This window comes from Strigops habroptila, chromosome 11 (genome assembly GCF_004027225.2).
Source record: "Strigops habroptila isolate Jane chromosome 11, bStrHab1.2.pri, whole genome shotgun sequence".
In the NCBI taxonomy this organism is placed as follows: Eukaryota; Metazoa; Chordata; class Aves; order Psittaciformes; family Psittacidae; genus Strigops; species Strigops habroptila.
The window spans coordinates 30,716,335-30,736,338 of NC_046360.1; the positions used below are offsets into that span (position 1 = coordinate 30,716,335).

Here is a 20,004-nt window from a genome sequence, read left to right on the forward strand (position 1 = left end):
CATGCAGACAGTGAATCCGCCATGAATGTCATGTTTGAAGACAAAAAGAGCTGTATTTTTCATTACTTTTGTGCCTTGGTTTGTATCTTGGTGTTACTGCAAATTAAAAAAGCATTTCGGTCAGATGAGAACAGGCTGGATCTTCCCCTGCCTGGTGCAGGTACCGTGGTACCCCTACAGAGGAGTGGGGGTCAGCATGCAGGAAGGGGGTGACAGGGTCGGAGCATGTCTGTGCAGGCAAGAGGGAGCTGTAGGACCTGCCTGTGGTGTGAGCCAAGGTGGGGACAGGCAGGGACAGGGACATGTGCTACCCACACCCGTCCACGGGAAGAGGGATGGGCATGGGGGATGTCCTGATGCATTCCCAGGAGCCATTAGAGGGTCACATTAGCTCACCACTTAGCTCAGTCTCCACGCCGTAAATGAGCCTGCACAAGCAGATTGCTCCACTTACATTAAAACCACAGTGGTGGAAATGAGTCTTTCCAAAGACTCTTCCCAAAGATCTGCCCATTAGGATCTGACTGCGAGATCAGGGAACTCATCTGGACTCACAGCAGTAAAATGTAGATGAAATGCTCCGTTTCTCATTTCTGGATCCTGGACTTAGCTCCCCGTTTTGCAGTGAATCTTTGGTCCCAGGAATGCTCATTTTTAAATTAGAAAAAATATAAGCAGATGGTCCTTTGAAACACTTGGCCTGAGAATTGTTCCAGGGAGTTTCACCTTTAAAATAAATGATTCATACCATCGTAGAGGTATATGTATATGTGTATGCCTGCATCGCTGTTTATTGTGCTGCACTGGCCTGGCTTGGAAGCTGTGACATCTGAAGTGCAGAGAAGCAGTGACTGGAGAAAGAAATATCTTCTTTCCAGCAAAGACCAAATATTTGTCTGTTATCTCTGTGGCTGTTTCAGTGATTCCCGATCCTCTCAGAACCGCGCAGATCGCCACGCGGATGAGCTAGAACAACAGAATATTTATTTTTAATCTTTGTTGGATGCTGAACGTTTTGTGCATGTTTATGAGGGTTAAACATTAATAGCAGATGTTGTTAATGAATGGAAGGCTTGAGCCAGCTTCTGAGACCTTTTAGTTAGTACATGAATTTTCTGGTTGATGACAATACTTGTAACATGCCTAATTATGAAGTAGTGTTCTAATCAAGCCTTGAATAACTGGAGAATTTCCCCTCCTCTTTTGCGGTTATTTCAGTGGCACACACACAGATCGCTTCAGTGCTTGTGCTTATTCTTAGTGATTTTTCTTTTCTTAGAACATTCATTGAGGTTTTTCCCCACAAGAAGCACATTTATTGGCGCTGAGCACACGCAGGAGCGTGCACATGCGGCGTGCGTCCCCTCCGTCCCATCCCCACCAGCACCTGAACTGGTGCCAGCCTCTGAAGTTGTTGTCCCAGTTTGTCACACTTCCAGGTGAAGTACGTGAAAGTGATTATAGGTAATAAATATCTTCTTTTTTTTTTCCCCTAACTTATTGCAGAGGCAGTTTTTCCCCTGTTAATGAGGGTAATTTGACTTGGTTGAAGGATTGCAGTTCTTAAGAATTAATGCAGCAATCCAATTCAAAGATTTAAAGAGATCTAAGATTTTTCACAGGTCGTGTGCTAGTGAATGTGCTCCTATCACATAGCAGCTAATGGACTTGAACAACAGTCTGTCATTTACTGTTACCTCAGTGTATAGCAGCTTTGCCCTTGATAGCAAGTCTACTTTCCCAGCAGTGCAGGTTATTTAGTAGTGCGGTGTATTTGTAACACTTTTAAGAGACAGTATCCTGTTTCTAACAGCCCTAATTACTGGCTAAAGGCAGGTTACCTTTCTGACTTCCTTAATTACGTGTTTGGATCCTAATCTGCACTAGCCTGAAGTATGTTATGCTCTAATAGCCAACTCCTGATGTTTTTGGGTTTGTCTCTACCTATACACACACATAATACAATTTCTGTATTGCATTTTCCCTGTGTCAATGCTCACAGATTAATTACATAAATATGGAAGTGTTAGGCACTAGTCTCCATAAGGTCCTGTTATTTTTAGGGATACATTATTACCTTTTAACAGTGTTTTGTAATGACTTATTTGTAAATGCTGTTGGAAATGCTCGAATTTCTTGATCCTATTATGTTCCTGGATATGAAAAATCCTATTGTAAGGTAATTAGAAGGATTCTCTTCTATTTAAATGTGTGTTCTCTAGACAGTGTCACTCTATACTCTGCACACAAGAACCTTTGTTCCTTAATTAGAAAAAGGACTAGAGCTCATTAATTGTGGGTGCGAAGTGATGTCTGCTCAAATGGAGAAGCAATAATATGGTTTAAATAATGATTGATCCTATGTTTTAAGTCTTACACTATTTTGTACTGATAGTGATAAATAAGCAACATATAATGCAGGTTGCACAGCATTATGTTAAGATTTTTATTGAAAAATCTTTTTGCAAGGAGAAACCTCTGTTTGGCACAATAAATAAAGGTGGATGGTAGATGTGCAGCCTCTGCCATTTAGGGCAGTTGACATTTGTGAACAGGCACACCACAGTGTGTGCTATCAGGTGATAGCTGAAGTACTGGAGTTAACTCCACCCCATACTTTAGGAAAGGAAATAACTGTGGTAGCTGTGCAGTCAAAAGCAGTTTGGATCTTGGCCTTACAGAGCTATTACTGTGATGAGAAGAGTACGTTAATTACTGTTCGCAAACAGGATGAGTTGTAATTGTTTGGGTATTTTGCAGGGTGTTGTTCTGGAGGATGGAGATAAGTGCACTTTGTTCTCTGAATGTCACCATCTCCCTGCCATCCTCTTGAGAGGAGAAGGACAGACTTGGGAAGTCAAACCCAACACCCTTTACCAAAAGGCTTGGATTTATATGACGGCCACAGAGCAGAGGTGGGCTGAGATGTGCTCCCAGCAAAGGCTGTTACCAAAGATCAGGAACGTGTTGGCACTGAGCTCGGTGGTCCTGCTGCCAGGGCGGGATGCTGGGACGGTGTCTGTGGGTTTGGAGTTTGGGTCTTTTGTCACCTGAAGCTTTCCAAAAGTCAGGGCTGGGAAGGGCAGGTCATTGGGATGCCCATTGTTGGAGGGCGCTGCCCCTCAGGCTCCCAGCTGGCATCTCCTTCTCCTCTCCATTCCCCACCTTGTCTCAAAGGCTTCAGAGAGAGAAAACCAGCCTCATTTTTCTAACCCTAATGAAAACATGCTTTAACAAGGCAAATCGTTTCCTACATGAAGAATAGGAAAGTTGGAAGATGGGAGTCATTAGGCTTGTTTTTCCTGCTAATAGTTTCACGAATCAAAATGGTGAATGGTAGAATGGGGTATATATTTCACTCAAAGCGTATCAGCACTAAAAGAACCCCAGAAAATGGGGGTTTTCTTGATACCTTTATCTGCTGTATTCGTCTTGGTGGGAAAGAAAAATAGTTTTTAAAAGATAAAAAACCTTTTCTTCAATTGACTATGCAAAAATCTTATTGCAGTATTTATTCCAAACCTGCACACATAATGTTCAGTCAAGGAGAAAACAGCAAAAAACAGTTGTTGATGGACTTAGCAGAGAACTGGATTAAATAAGCATTAGTCTACTGAAGCTGATTACAGGAATATGAAAATGCAGTATCTTAATGGTACATATTTTCATGTGGCAGCTCAGTTGCCTTTCATTTTGCAGCTAATATGTCTATTCTTATGAGTCATTTACTTCTTTAATTACCTTTTGCAGGCAAGGCACCATGGTATATTAATGTGAATGATTTTTACTGCCAGTTTATCATACAATGCCCCAGAAGTTGAAAGGCGTAATTGACTTGGAAGAGCAGCTCATGAAGGAAACAATATTTAGTTGACAGTTTTCCTTGTACTCTCTGTTGACGTTTATGAGTTTACACTATGCTAAAGGAGTAATAAACACAATTTTCTTTCAATAACAGGAAAGAGTCGCTTTTAAAATACATTTGTGGAAAACAGATTCGTTCATTTCTTGAATAATATAAAATAATGCGTTTCCAGTGATGAGATGTATATAAGATTGTCAATTGAATTAAACCTCGGAAGGTGCATTTATAACCTGCCTTAGAGCGTTAAAAGATATTAGGGTGCATATGAATGGAATCAATTAGATGAATATTTGAATTACACACAGATTTGGATAAATCATATTCAGATCTGTGTGTTAGGTGGTTTGGCGGCCTTCTCTTGCCATCGTGTGTGGAAGTGTGAAATGGGAATTTGAGGGATGGAGGCTCTGTTTCTGGAGATGGAAGGACACTGGTCAGAAAGCTCTTGATAAACCTATTTGGGGGATTATTGCAGAAACTTTGTGTAACTCTCCTGAAGCCACGGGCTAGAGGAAGGTTTAAAATCAGCTTTGCAATCCGTCAAAGTCCATTTTCTTCTGGAATTCTACTTTTATTGAAATGACCTTGTCAAATGGCAAATTCTTTTTTTTTTTTCCAAGCATCCCCAGGACCACGGTGCACAGGTACAATTAATCATCCCATCCTGCTTTAATTAATTTAAAGGCACAGGTACAGAGGGCAGGAGCTGGAAGCCAGCCGGCCCAGCAAGTGCTTCCCTGCTCGGCTTGCAGAGAGTTAAACTTCTCACAGTTTTCCCCGATTGTTTGCAGTTCAGCCCTCTGCACCATAATGAAAGTTTTCTAGCCATCTGTTGTTAAGCTGGCGGTGAGCAAGGCCAGTATATCCAAACAAAGTGCTGGCCTGCTGTAAACTGAACCTGTCAGTTCAGCATAGCTGGGCTGACCTCCCCAGGCGCGGGGCACCGCGGTACCAGGCACGGCCGCCTGCTGCCTGCCAGGGGAGCTTCTTGGGGGGACCCTGTTTACTTTTTCCACTTAGCGTTCCTCCCACAGGCTTGAACTAGTTTATACTAAATCTTTACATTGACACTGTTTCTGCTTCTTTTTTTTTTCCTTATTCTGAACTTTCTCTGTCTTCCCCCCCCCCCTTCTTTTTGGGGTACTGAAAAACCATCCATTAAACCCGGAATTTGAGTGTTTTGGAGGTGATGTGGGGGGACACAGGACAACAACTCAGTGCATGTGTGTGTGTGCCAGTGAGATTGTCTCTCAACAGAGAGAAGCATGTTCCAAGTATCCCGGTTTGCTTTCCTAGCTCCTATTGTTCCCTTTGTTCTGTATTATTTAAGATCAGTTACTCATTTGCTTCTGAGGATTGGGAGTAACAGGCAAGGTAGAGCACAGCAACCAGCCTTTATTGTCTTCCTGCAAAACCAGGGGTGCTTCCAGAAGTGGCTGGAGCAGCCTTCCTCCTGCTTCTGTTTGCTTCTACCCAGGGCAGGCAGTGGTAGCTTCAGCATAGGGTATAGAGGATTTGAATCTTTCTGAGCAGAATTGCAGAGATCAGACTGGAAATGCCCTTTACGTGGAGGGCTCTGGGGTTGGGGCTGTTTTCCTTTCTTGTTGGTTCTAAATACAGGCTAGTTTAGCCTCCTCTCCTCTGCCTCTATGTGTTTGTGCTTTTTCCAGTCTTGTTCCTCAGATTGCCTTCCCCTTTTCCTTCCTACATAAATGCTAGTTTATTTATTCCTATTTATCTGGGAGGCAATACATGTCATTTCCCTGCTGATATTCACTCAATGCAAGCGGTTTTAACCATTTTCTGAAGTTTGGCAACAAACCTTGATGTGCCTGTGCCAGGAAAGTGACTAGTAGGTATTACCTGTTTGCATTGTTTGGTTTTTGGATGAGATCTACAGTAAATACCTTCATGCTACCGCTACTGCCAAAAGGGTTCTTTCTGCTTTGTTTCCTACACTTGTGCTATACCTGCTCACAGCCTTTGGCTGGTTTCAAGTGTGTTTTACTTAGCTCATGATTCTTGGAAAGCAAGCCTGGTTCTCCATGACCCCATGTGCTGCAGTTCTCCATCAGGAGGAGTTTTGCCGCAGGAAGAGCTGCCGAATTTGTGCTGTGCATGAAACCAGGCTATGCCTTTGAGAAAGCACATCACAGCCAGTCTGTATATTCACCATGTGTAGCAAATGTACTGGAAGCTTTGGAAAAGCAGTAAAAGTCATTAAAAGTCATACTTTGCCTTTCCAGAAGACTCCACTGAGGGCTTGTGCCAGTGCTGCCGGCGGGGGGGAGTGCCCAGGTGAGGGGATGCAGGAGGGATGCAGCAGTGATGTGGTTCAGGTTACATGCCCTGCCATGTGTTTTCGGGGCAAAAGGAGTATGATGGTGGTGAAAACCACTCAATTTTAAATTAAAATGACTGCACTTATGCGGAAACCCCATCCAGCTCTAATCTGTTTGTAAGGTGACTGACACATAAAGTGCTTTTTGTTTTAAGGTGGAAGGAAATGCATTCAGGATAGAGTTTCTGGTATAAATGTCAGGTGCAATGCAGTGCATGCTCACTCAAAAAGTCAAGCAGATAACCTTGGCATTTAGGGACATTGCCTTGTCTAAAACGAAATTGTATTTTGTTTTTAGAAAGGAGGACTACATTAAGAGGTCACCTATTAGCTGTGTTTTTGCTAGCTGTCTGAAACTCGGCTCTACTGTCTATTAAACTCAAACCACTATGTAAACATTCCTGTGTTGTTCCTGGTCTCTACAATGGCCAAGGGGATCGGGTTTCACCTGCCTGCACATCTTCAAGCAATTAAAGCAATTAGCTTGAAGCCATTTCACATTCAAGGTCTACTGTGACATTCAAGTCCAGAAGAAGTCTAGGGGAAAAGAAGAAAGAAGGCTACAGAAGGGCTGCTGTGCAGCACACACACAAATAACCTGTGAGGGGGTTTTTGGACTAACAGCGACTTCCCAATGCGGTCGTGAGGCTTTGCAGCGGGCATGCAAAGTTGCTGCTGAGAAAGGGGAAAGATAAAGAAAAAGCACCTAATGATCCTTTAAATTGCACCCAAGTTTTGCCTGTTCTGCACTGGGGAAGGGAGGGGGAGGAGGGAAAGAAATAGCAGCGTGATTTGGAACGATATTTGTGTGAAATAGCTCGGTGTTGGTCTTATTTACTGACATTTCTCCTGGCATGGAGATCGTATTTTTCTTCTCATTTAGGTGGGGATTTAATTTGGTGTTTACATTGTAAAACTGCACTCATTCTGGCTAATGTATCCATTACAATGACATTCAGCGTTGAGTTTAGTGATTCCAGCAGTAAGTCTTGAAAGCTGCTATTTTTTAAAAGGTTGGAGCAGATTAGTGGTGACCTTAAAAGATTAAACTAGTACAGTTTAAAGATAAATAATCAGCCTTTAGCACATTAGATAGCTACATAAGCATGACAGAAGGTGACTTTCTTACAACAGTTTCAGAATCCAGGAAGCATTTTTACATTTGTAACTTGAAGAAGGCAGGGAATGGTGTTTTGCAGAAAGCAAGACATAAACTGATTGCAGCACTTCAAATTGGTTAGTACAGTTTTAAATCCACAGTTTTCCTGTTGGTTTTATTATGGAGAAGAGGCTAATTTTAAAAGCTGTGCCTGCTGCAAAAGAAGATCTTGCTTTGCTGTCCCGGAGGGTGTTCTTAATCAGAAATAACCACAGGCTAAATTATAATGTGGAATCCTGCTGCCCTTTAACCTAACACTGCTGCTCGTTCAGTGTTTGTTAACAAACAGCTCTAAGTACAAAATTGTTTGAGAATTACTTTTTCATTATATTTGCTGACTTCAATTAGAATAAGAAGCTTATTTGGGGAAGAAAATTAAAAATGTATGGGTTTCTAGAGAAAGTTTCATCAGTTGTTTCCCGGCAAGTGTCGCCTTCGGTCCGTGGCTGCGGACTCCATGGCACACGTAATTCAATTTAAATAAAATTATCTTCTGAACTAATATTTCTGCACTGGTGGGAGAGGCAGAGCTCAAGAGCATCCCAAGACTCAGCCCTTTGAAAGACCTACAGCTAAAATGGTGGCAGGGGCTGAGGCCAGGGCCCCTCTTGCACCTTGAGGGGGATGCGATTCTCCTGTTCTCTAATGAAGAGGTGCAGATTCCCCATCCCTGCGGTGTTTTGGAGGGCTGGCTAGACACAAGTGGCACAGTGTCGTATTTTTATTTCACTTTGAATAACACGTAATTGAAACGTACAGTCGGCAAATTAATTGGTGAGTTGAAGGTAAGAACTGCTGAGTTAGTGGGAACGGCACAAGCCCTCCTCTTTTTTTTCCCCTTAAGTTTACATGCTGGAGCGGAAGCGCTGTGGTACTCAGAAAGGAGGTGATGCCTCTGTAAAGCAGATCTTTCCAATTTTTTTTTTTTTTTCCAGCTTAGTCCTCTGTTTCTATGATCTGCCTTTTGAACTGTTTTTGTGGCTGATCAGTTCCACCTAATATGTCTCTTGATTTCTGCTATTGTAATACTCAGACGACATGCTGTTCTCTTCATTTTTATAAGCTTTAGATGCTCCTGCCTGTCATACTCTGGCGGTTTATCTTCAGCGTCTGGATTTGCTTTCAGACTTGCATGTCTATCAAGCTGCTGTTGCTTTGAATGTGAGATCAAAAGAAGATGAATTCCAGTAAAAAATTTCCTTGTATGAAGAAAAGATTGGGGGCCTATGTAAACATCCCACTGACAGCTCCCAATGAGTTATTTTAGCAGAGCATTAGCACCCAGAATGACAGACAGTCCAAGACTACATGCTAAATAACAAATCAGTCCCTTCAGCGGCGGCAGCGCGTTGCCACAACAGCAATACATTTTCTAAAGGAATCCTGTTCCTCTTTTTTATTGAATATGGCTGTTCGACTGCTCATCTCTTCACGAGCTGCCTTCAAGTGCCAGCCCCAGTTTACTTTTTCTTGACAATATCTGTGTCATGTCACCAATATAACAGAAGACAGGGCTTTGATAATTGGGTGGGGAGACGGTTAGTTAGTCATCTCGAGTTAAATAGGTAGTTTGTTGTAGGGAGGGGAAGGAGACGACGACCAAGGGAAAGCATCTGCCTGAATGCTCTTTCGGAGATGCTGGGTGCAAGTCCTGCGCCCGAGACAAGTTGCATTTCTTGGGTGGTTGTTTATATTTCAGTTCATGCAGTTGGAGAAAACAGCTCTGAAGCCCGGCCAGCCTCACGAGCCAGTTTTAAAAGCAAGTTACAGCACCATACAGGGTAGGAAAGTCAGGCTTGGCTGAACTTATGTGCAAATGTGCATTTGCCTAGATGCAGAAGTGAGGGGTGCTTTTTGCTGCTGTTTGGTCTAGTTGGGGACATAATTAGTTGTGCATGTTTCTGCTTAGAGACAGGGGGAATTTAATAATGCAGAATTGCTAGATTTTTGTGCCTGGTGTAGTGCTAAACCCAACTTTGAGATTACCTGCGAGCCCCAGCCGATCTCGCCACTTTGCAAGGGAAGAATTAGGGAAGGAATGCGTTGCGGTTTCTTTGTCATTTAGTAAAAGCAGAGGTTGCTACTGTGGAGGCAGAGACCCGGTGGCTGCCGGCGAAGGGCAGTGCTCCAGCGCCGTCTCCCTCCAGCCTGCGCTCCGGCTGCACAGCACTTCCTGTTTATTCAAACATCTTTTTACCATTCTTCAGCCCCCGCTTCACAGAAACAGCCAGAAACACATCTCCAGCGCGAAGACGGAAATCTAAAGGCAGACAGTAAGAGCTTACTCTGTTAAACTCTTCATTTTCTCTGCGAGCGCTCAGAGAAAAGGAGCATGCAGGCAGGGCTGAACTTTTAACTTGCTGCCTTGCACGAGCAGCTTGGCAGCACAGGAGAGGGGAATTGCTTAGGTTTAAAGCAGAAGAAGCCGGTTCAGGTTGTTTACTGCGGTATTGACAACGAGGGTGGGTTTTGGGGCATGGCTTCAGAGAACCATGGCGAGGACTCAGTCCTCTTTTGGGGTGCCTGTTGCCTTGCGACATCCCTGTGGAGCGAGAGCAGCTCTGTGTCACTGTCCCCGCTGCTTGCCGGGTGCTGTGGCTTCTCCTCGCATTTGCACAAACAGCAAAAAGAAAAGCCCCAAAACAACCCCCCAAAAAGAAGGCAATGTGGTTGCTGTTCTGGGCAGCAAAAGAGAGGGGTGCAAGCCTGCTGAGTCCCTTTTTGTTTTCTGCAAATTGTTTGCATCGTGGCTCTGGCACTGCTTGCGAACCAGCCTCGCTAATATTTGTACCAATTTCATGCTAATAAAAATCAGGCTGCTGAGACAAGCATGGCTATTATCTCATTCATATTACTATTGTTTAGACCTGTGGTACTACAAAAGGAAAGGGAAAGCGTGCTCATGCCGGGTAATGGTTGTTAACTTCTCACGTGAGGGATTTTCTCTGCAGTTTTTCAGTATTAATGATTGTTGTATGAATGGTCTTCAGGGGTTGTTGGAAGATAGCGTAGATCCTCTGGGTAATCCGTGTTGCAACACGTACGCTGGATTTTATCCTTCTCTGCTCAAGTGACTTAAAAAACTACTTGATATTTTTTGGTTGTTTCTCCCCCCCCCCCCCCCCCCGCAAAGTCCACTGAAATAGCAGGTAACTTTTGTTTTTGGTGAGCATTCGCAGTGCTCATGGAGTGTGAAACATAAGAGAATATGGAAAATATGCCTGCCCCATGGAGAAAACCCATCCTCCTCGAGGCTTTTCCTGCCTCTCCGAGATCCAAATACACTTTAAATTTTTAAGCTGTAAACCCCCATCTTCCTAGAAGAGAGAGAGAGGCAGAAATCAAGCTGTGTGTGCAGCCAAACCGCAAGTACAACAAACATATTTTTAAAATATATTGCTAGTCTGGCTTTTTAATGTTCAGAAGTTGTTCTACTTTGCAGGGGGAAAAAAAAAATGGTGTTTGCAACTGCCTTAAGGACAATTTGTTTAACAGTAGGAGTAATTGCATGGGGAAAATGGAAAGAGTGACTGAAGTTATTTACTCAGATGTTAGTGTAGGTGTGGGGCAGAAAACTCACTGTGGGAACAGTGGGCTGCTTTTCTTGGTATCTTAGTCTATTTGATGACCATCAAATTTCCCAGCTCACTGGTTTTGTTTTTTCTGGATGGCATGTTTGATTATTTATCAGAAGGGAAAGGGAGTAGCTGAAGCAAATAAACATGTGACCGAGCTGTGTTTTGTTTTCCACTCAGAAGGCTGTGCCCTTTAACAGATATACAGAAAATAATAAACGTATTGTTTTATGATAAAAGGAAATTATGTGTATAATTTTCTATAGCAAGGCCATTAACCCCTTGTGTTCGGTGGTCTCCGCCTTCTGGCAGCTTATTGGGTTTGCAGCTCAGAATTAAAAGCACTTAAAAGCCCCTCTTGTGCAGAACGTTTCCATGGATTACTGCTTCACCCCTTTGGACTTGCTGGATTTATTACACAGTCATTTCTGCCTCAGCACATCCCTGCTCCTCTCCCTAGTCCTACTGGGGGTAGGACTGACTAAAGGAGAGGCACTTTAAATTTGTAGAAGGGTGCTGACTTCTGAAGAAAACCTTGGAGAGTGCTGCTGGGATCTTTTAGGTGCTGATATCTGTGTCTGTGCAGCACGAGGGGTTGCAGCTGGATTTGGTCCGTTACAGACAGTGTCAATTTATGTGATTCTTTTTTCAGTGCCAGGTGTCTAGCATGTAGCGTGTAGTATTTCCTTTGTAATACCAGCTTAGGACAATGCTCATTATCTTCCTTGAAAAAAAAAACCCAAACCAACAACCCACCCTATAAACTAAATCACTGTCAGGAAGTAAAATACAGGTTTGCCTCATCTCTGGGAAGCATGTTGCATGCTTTAGCTGCTTTTATGGGATTAAAAGAAACAAGTTAAGACTGTCATGCACATGAAAGGAAACCGAGATGTGGTTTGTTTCACATTGTGCAGGTAGGTATAAATTTAATAGACTGACTTGCTTTCAAAATCTCTCTTTGTCTCCCCGAATTGCATGTCAGTTCCAGCACATTGATGAGCTCCACGGTCCGTAATAGCGCCTGACTGCCGCTGCCCCGCAGGTGCTGTATCGGCAGGAGGGTCGTCCTCCTCCTCAGGGATGTAGGTTTTCTATGGAACAGTTTCAGATCAAAACCAGGAAAATTTGCCTGACGTCTTGAAGTTGAGTTCAAGTATGCACATTGCCGGTGGGTCCGGGGAGCAGGAGGTGGGTGCTTCACCCGCCAGCTCCTGGGGGTCAGTGCTCGGTGGGGAGCCCAAATGGGTGACAGGGACTGAAGCTGTGGGTTTAGTTTTGAGAGAGGGAAAAAATGTCAGTGGAAATACCAGGGAGAGGAAGGGCTGGTGAAATTAGGACCTGAAACTTAAAACGTGATGAAAGAAGGAAGAGAAAATGAGCAGCTTGGGGCTAGGTGACGTGAGCAGGGGCTGGGCTGGGGGATGTGGCCAGCCACCCTGTGCCTAGTGGCTCCCTGAGGGTTGAGGGGGCTCAGGATGAGCTGGGGAACAGGATTTGAGGTCAGCAGTTGAGGGATGGAGGTACATGAGAAGGCAAGTAAGGAGCAGTTGCATCCCGTTGGACATGGGATCTCTCCAGCCCTTGGCTGTAGTCCTTGGGCAGAAGCCCATGAAGGACACTTAGAGGACCTGTCCATGGGGGAAAGTTTCCTCCTAGCCTGCAGCGATTTATGGTTGGCTCATGCCCTGAAGCATAAACATTTGTACCCTGATTTATATTTTAATCTTTCCAAAGGTAGCTGTAAATGCTCCCATTACTATCTGTGCAAGTGTCTGATCCTTTCTTTGCATCCGCCCCGTGCTCTTGGCACTGGTGATATCTTGTGACAGTAAGTTCCAGAGTAATTATGAGTTGTGTATTAAGAAAGAAAAAACCCCATCCCTTTATCTGCTTTAATTTTTTTTGTGGTGGTTGTTGCTTCCTGACTTCATTCAATGTCCTCTTTCTCTTCCTTATGAGAAGTGGCAAATAGCACCAGATGTACCTTCTCAGGCCAAGTCACAATTTGTGTACTTTTATCATCTCCCCTCTTACTCATCTCTCGCTAAACTAAACACTCCCACCCTTATCAATCTTTCCTTGGATCTGCCAAGACCTCTAATCATTTTTGTCGCCTCCATCTGAACCTTGCCTATTTTTGCTTTACCAGAATCTTTTAAAATGAAGGTTTTCAGAAGCTGTCTAAATTAGGTTGTGCCATAGGCTTGAAGTGCAGACATGTGATTTGCGGCATTCGTTCCCCATGTTTTGGCTTGTCCCAACATTTTGCTGCCTTCATTCACCCAAGAGCAGCGAGTGTCTGCTGGTGCGTGGTGAGATGTCTGCAGTCAGGGGCTTTATTTCATGGGCCTCGCAGGACAAGTTTGTCATACATTGTTTTGGAAAACAAGCTTAAAATATGTTCCCTGTTTTGTTGACCACACAGGGAAGCGCGCAAGCAGCTGTATGCAATATACTATTTATGTTGTAGCAACAAAAAGGCACTCTTCCTTCTCCCCCCCCCAACCTTATCCCTCTTCTCTTCCCTATTAAAAAATATGAGAACTTCCCGTGCTTTTGACATCCAAGAAAAACGCGGCTCAGCAGTGAATAGTCCTCCAAATATTCAAAGGTCTGGTTCACTTTTGGATAAACACAGGAGTTCAGAATCTGATCTCGAGCCTACAGAAACGAGCTGGAAATCCCATAAGATTTTTTTCATCCCTCAGCCATAGTTCAGTTCTGGTTCAGTTTGCACAGGGAGCCAGGATCTGTATCCTTTCTCATTTTACCAGGATGTGTTGGCCCATCCCTCCTTTCTTGCTGGTACAGACCGCTACATGCTGTGAATCTTGACATGCCAAAATAAAGAGAGACATTTTTAATGTTTGGGAACTTTTTGCCAGATGCTTTTTAAATGGCTTTGATGAGACTTGACTGTGACTCCTTAGAAGAGGGGACAGAAGGTGTTTTTACAGTGTAACTGCCTGAGGATTCTGTTTTTGCCTCAGGAATGGGATTTTTGTAGCGGTTGTTGTGGCTGGTTTGGGTTTCGCAGGTTTCTGGTGTTCTCTGGGTTTGTCTTCTTACCCTGCCTGCCCCCTTCCATCTCCCTTAAGTCTCTGGGTATTTGAAGAAAGCCGAGACCACCTTTTCCCCCAAGTTGGCAGAATTCATGAATAGAATACAAAATTAAAACCAGGTCTTTTGGAGATAAATCCCTGTTGTGTCCCCCTGCGTGGGGCTGGGTCCCTACTGCTGCTGAGCTGGGATAGCAGGCAGGGACCTTGCCAGTCATGGGGTGGGCTGGAGGGTGGTAGGGCAGGAGCATTGAGTCCTCCTGTTCCTGCCAGCAGAAGTACCCTTGGTGCCCACAAGGACAAAGTCTAGCAGCGCTGGGCACATGCAACTGCACCCTGTGGGTTTGGAAGAAAGGGTTTCTGTTTCCAGAGCCTTTTTCTGGAGGGGATCTCCTCAACTGGTAGCCAGGATCTATTCCAGAGGAAAGAAACTAAGCCTGCTGGAAGAGAAATAAAGACTCATCTTCTTTCTTTATGACTATTCTCATAGATGCTTCAGCATGAGGCACGCTGCCAGCTCCCTTGCTCCAAGCCTGCCCCCGTCACATCAAGGACAGGATGTGAGCCGGGGTTTGTACATGCGGACCTCCAGGTCCCTTCTCTTTTTTCCAGCATGGGAATCACCCATTAGTCACTTGGCTAGATCAGTCTGCTGCATCTAAGCAAAGCCTTCAGGGCCAGCTGATCATTTCATTCGAGTAAAGGATTGTTGTTGAAGCTCTCCTCTGTGATGAGCTGGCTGGTAGCCCCTTGGATGGAGCCAGCCTTGCAGAGGAGCTGCAGCTGAGCGAGGCGCTGGGTACAGGCAACCAGCAGCATCTCCCCTGGTTCACAGCATCCCTCTGCTGCACCTGGGGAGGGGAGCTGGGTACGAGGTGGATGGAGGAGGATTATTTACTGAAACAAGGAAATAGAGGATGAGGTGGGAATTGGGGTGATCTCATTCCAAGGCTGGCGAGGAAGCTGGACAGCAGAGCTGCTTCCCCAGGTTGTGTTGGATCTTAGCTGTGTCCCACAGCAGAGTCCTGTGTCCTGCCTGTAATTATCCTCAGGCTTCCCTGTGGTGCCAGGAGCAGTGCTGGAGCTTTTGGCCTTGGCTCCTTTTCATGTGTGGTGCGAAGGGTCAGGTTGGTGGGAACAGGGAGGGAGCACGTAGCAGCTCGTTTCCCTGTTCTGGAGGAAGATGAAAGAGCTGGGTACGAATGTCAGAGGGAATAAGTGCTGCAAGAACATCTGCTTCTCTTTTTTGCGTCTTCTACATTTTATTCCTCCTCTTCATTTTGGTTCCTTTCCTATTCTCTCTAGTTGGTTCATCTCACCTCCCCCTGTTCTGTTCCTCCCAGAGGAACAGCACTACCCACTGCTGTCGCTTTGCACTATGTTTTATTTTTTTTCCTCTTTGCATACTGCTCTGCTCCTCGCCGGTTTCCACACATTGTGCGGCTCCTCAGCCTGTCGGAGGAGAGCTGCAGCAGGGCTCCCCTCCAATGTGTCTGCCTCCTACCACCGCTCCTCTACATCTGCTGCTCCAGGAGAAGAGGGTGTCGCAGGAGAGGAGATAGAGGAGGCAGGAGTGGGAGAGACATGAAGCAGCTCTGAAGCTCGGGTGCATCCGGGCTTCCGAGCTTGTGAGCTGCATCTTGCCGCTCTGCTGGGAGCAGCTGTGGAGTGGAGCGGGGTGTGAGGACAGATGGGAGCTGAGAAAGAAGAGAGATTGCTGGCTGAGTCTAAATCCCACCTCGTCCCACCCGGGAGAAACAAAGGTACTTGCCTTGTGAGACTAAATGGAAGCAGGAAACCCTTCTGAGAGGTGGGCCATGTCTCCACTGGGAGAGGCCCCTTTACCTGCCAACCGGGCGGTCCCTCAGTGCCTAAAGCCATTGTGAAACTCTTGGAAAAATAAGATGGTGGAGAACTGCATGTCTGGGTGCTGCAAAGCCATGCTTCACCCAGAATGTGGTGGGGAAAGCTTAGCAGCAGTCATAGCTGGGTAGGGATCCAGCTATCCGTTAGTGCTCTGAGGTCAACACAGAAGGTCTCACTTCTGGAGTCTGGGACTGGGGTAGCATTGTTTTTTCTCCAAGGGTAAATTCTGCCCTTTAAAATATCTCTGTCTCATCTCTCTCTGCTTGTTGTGTTGTGTTTTGCTTTTTAATGACCATAACTGAAATAACGGACAGATGATGATGTTGGCTGGCGAGTAACTTTCCAGATTTACTGCTTGGACACTTCACATGGCTGCGGGACCATCTCTGATTTCTGGGAACACTTCCTTCCTCCTTTCTCAAGTTGCTTTCCTGATGGGCAGCTTTGTCCACCTGGAAAGGCCCAAAATCCTTAGGAATCTGGAAAAACACATGGGATTTTGTTTTGTTCCCTTCTGTGTGCATGCTTCTCCATTTCGGAGGCAGCCAATTACTGCACAACTGTCCTGGGAATTGGCAGTCAGACAGGACGCCGGTTTCTTTTGCATCCTCATGTCTGTTGCTTGTCTGCCCACCCTCCAGCTTACATACTTTTCCATACGTCCTGCAGTTCCCTGGGTCAGTCTTTCCATGCCTGATAAAACTCAGGTGCAGAAGTAAGCTTTTCCTGGCATTAGAGTCAGGCCCATTATAGCTCTAGGTCTTCACATTTCATTAATAGCTGATTGATTTTAATATTGGTTGGAGCAGATAGGAACGGAGGAGCTTGAGCTCTTTTTCTTCAATAGAAATAGGCTGATGGAAAAACAGTTGGAGAGTCGCTGCCTTGTTGTACTGGCTGCAGTGGTGGAACAAGTTAGCAAGAGGCTCCATAGGGCTGGATCCTGTTACTGTTTTCCTTATGTACTAACACTGTAAGCAAGTATATGGCATTTAAGCAGCATTTCTATTTTTAAAGTTCTGCTCTTTTTCTTTCCAGTGTGTTTCCCTTCTCCAGCCCCCTTCAGGAGTTCCTAGCCACATGCAGTCAGAGGCAGTGATGTGTTTTTACCCTTTGAGCAGAACTTGCCCAAAGAGGATGGTGAAACTGAAAGATTGAGCTGCTTGCCTGAAATGTTGAATTACAACAGTAACTTGGGTGGTAACGGTGCCTGGGCAAACAACAGCTGGGCAAACAACTCACATTCTGTCTATCTTGCAATAAAATGGTCTTGGTCATCTCAAATGCGTACTTTTTGTCCCCCCAGCTGGTACTTAACTAGTTGGGAAACCTTAAATGATTGACACTTCCCTAAGCACAGGGAGAGGGATTTTCGATGGGGCTTCCCACTGAATCTGTGGCATCTTTGAATGAAACAGGCTTGATTCATCTCACAGTGAATGTGCTGTTAAAATGTTTCATGGGTTAGTGTCACCCCATGTTGGCTCCCACATATCATCCCTAGTTTGGTCAATCTCTCTAAAGTACAGCGTTTCAGTTGCCTTTTTACTGGTCTCTGTTTTACACCAGAAAATCTCCTTATCTCTGGGTGATTTCCTAATGGATAAGAAAACAGCCTGGGAGTTCATTTACCGTATCTTGTGTTTAGGTGTAGCACCGAGCAGAATCAAGATGACTTGCTTGGTATGAGCTTTTTACTGATGTTGTCCTTTCAAATCCTGTTGGTAGTGACCAAGAACCATGGCACTCAGGAGATGCTCTTGCTAGGGGATGCTTTTCTTTCTCTTCTTTCAGTAAGTGGGAAGGTTTCCTGTTTGTATTTCGGTGCAGAGAGGAGAATGATTGCTGATGCTGTGTGATTAGCTGCTGGAGGCCAGGGTTGACATCTGGGTCTGGTTGTCCCAAAGCTTGCAGGCTCTTCAAGCAGTGCAGATAGGTGGCACATAACATGCCTGCTGGTAATCATGGGCTAGATATCTGAATCACTTCTGCAGTCCTGAGGGCTCTTGGCATCTCTACCTGCCTGTCCTGTGAAGGACCATGCAGTTGCCTGGATGCGCAAACATGAGCTCTGTTTACCACAGCCCCTGCAGTTGTTCACTTGCAGAAGTGGAGGTTTTGGATGTAATTATGGCAGTGGGGAGGAATGTGTGAAAAGAGCTTGGAGATGTCAGAGCACCTGCTCGTGAGGAGAGGGCCACGTTAGCAGAGCTGTTGGCTAGCAGTAAACAGTCCTGGCACCCTTGTTTCAGGACTTGGCAGCAGCAGGAGTTGAACCGAGTCCAGCTTTACTCTCTACTGCCTGTTCAGTAAGTTGAGGACAAGGCAGATGATTAAGGAAATGTGGGGAAACTGCTACAGAAGCTTTTGGAAAGATAAGAGACTTTGGTCTCCATGTCTGACAGTCTGGCACTTCTCACTAGCATTGAATTCACATGCAAATCAAAGGCAACATCTACTCCCACAGGAAGCTTTATTAATGTACAGGCCTGCTTGCGAATCTCCATGCTGATGAAGGTTGTGGGACTGACTTCACTCTCAAATTAATTTCCCTGTCTATTCTTGCTTGAGCACTGTGCAGCATCGGCAGCCTCAGCAGGGCTCCCTCACCGGCATCCAGCAATGGGCTCCACATGGAACCAGAGAAGCGGGCAGAGGTGCAGCACTTGTCAGCTTGGATTAAATGGGATGTGCGGGTGTCCACCAGGCTTGAACCAACATCAGCAAATTAATTTCACGAAGGCACTCCAAATGGGCTTGAAATACTTTGCATATAAGAGGAAAGAGAGCTGGTGCTTCCAGGACTGAGCTAGCCATCTTTCTTCTACACATCCCATCGTGTGTAGGGAGTGTGGATGAGACATGGAAATGGCAGGATTAGTGCTTGGTCTGAGGCATGAGAGAGGAAATGCTAAGCAGGCAAATGTAGAAAGGTGGAGGGACTTGGGATCCCTGGATTCACTGTACCACCAAGGATGCAGTAGCTGCTTGGTGCAGATGTTCAGTAAGAACCAGATCTGAGCTATAAACAACCTTCCACATCTTAAACCCTAGCTCATCTGATGCTTAGCTTTTATTGCTGTCAGTTATTTATAAGTGGAAGAGTGAAATCTTGAGAGAAGAGAGATGGGAAATGCCGTTTCAAGCTGCAATCCCCTGAGCTGTCAGTTTGCTCCATCTCACCTGCGCCTGCCCCTCTGTGTTTCTCCCTTTGCTGTTCCTGTCCATCCCAGCTCCTTGTATCTGGGATGCCCCCTTTGGCCAACCCATTCATTACTCTCATTCTTTTTAATCATTTCCTTCCCCCCAGCAGCAGGACGAGTGCCAGCCGGACATGGAGCAGAGTGATGTAGATGTCACCTCGAGTGTGTGCCATGCAGGTGGGACCAGAGCAGGGACAGAGCTCTGGCTTTGTTCCATCAGATCCTTGCCCTGAGGGCAGAGATCTTCATCAGCGTGGGGTCAACTGTGTTAAGGACTGGTGGTGGCAGCAGCCACCCCACCGAGCTGCGCAATGCTTCGTGGCCAGCTCGAGCAGAAAGCAGGCATTTCTTGCACGGCTACTTGTTCTGGGAATCTTCAGAATTTCTGGCAGCCAATTTAATTGTGCAACCTCTCAGCTGCCAGAACGGGTAGAATATGATCATATCACATGAAATGCATGCAGGGTCTGCTATAGCAACTGTATTTCAAAGAGACAACACATATGGTGACTGGTTCTTTTTGGAATAATATCTATAAGCTGATGATGTTTTATTCAAAAAGGCTGTAGCTTGAAAGGTTAGGGATGTTCTGATTGTTTAGTGTATGATTAAAGAAAGGCTTCTGTGGGTTTTTTGGCCTATTGAATCTAATTACTGGGAACTAAAATGATCATTTGATTGCACATTTACCTGGAATTATTCTTCTGCAGAGCCAGTCTTAATAATATATAATAATATGTTGCGCTTGTACTGTATAGCGCTTCTTGTCTGAGCAACTCAGAGTGCTTTACAAGTATTCATTAATTAAATAAGCCGTACAACAGCCCTGTTAAGTAGGTGAGTATTTGTTGCCCAGCCCCTTAAGCCTTGTAGGTTTTATTTCTGCTGTTTCTGCCCACCCTTGAAGATGTTTTAACAGCTAAATAAGCTAAT

General features: G+C 45.1%; 1 protein-coding gene across 20 annotated transcripts in view; it reads left to right on the forward strand.

Moving 5' to 3' along the window:
* Nucleotides 1-20,004, forward strand: part of FOXP1 (forkhead box P1) — a 387,257-nt gene that overhangs the window by 252,081 nt on the left and 115,172 nt on the right. Inside the window, exon 1 of one of the 20 annotated variants that reach the window (XM_030501120.1) lies at nt 5,816-9,638. The exons of the other annotated variants lie outside the window; for them this stretch is intronic. The gene's annotated coding sequence lies outside the window, so the exon portion shown is untranslated. Of the gene's footprint in view, nt 1-5,815; nt 9,639-20,004 lie in introns of those variants that run through there. 20 annotated transcript variants of the gene reach the window in all.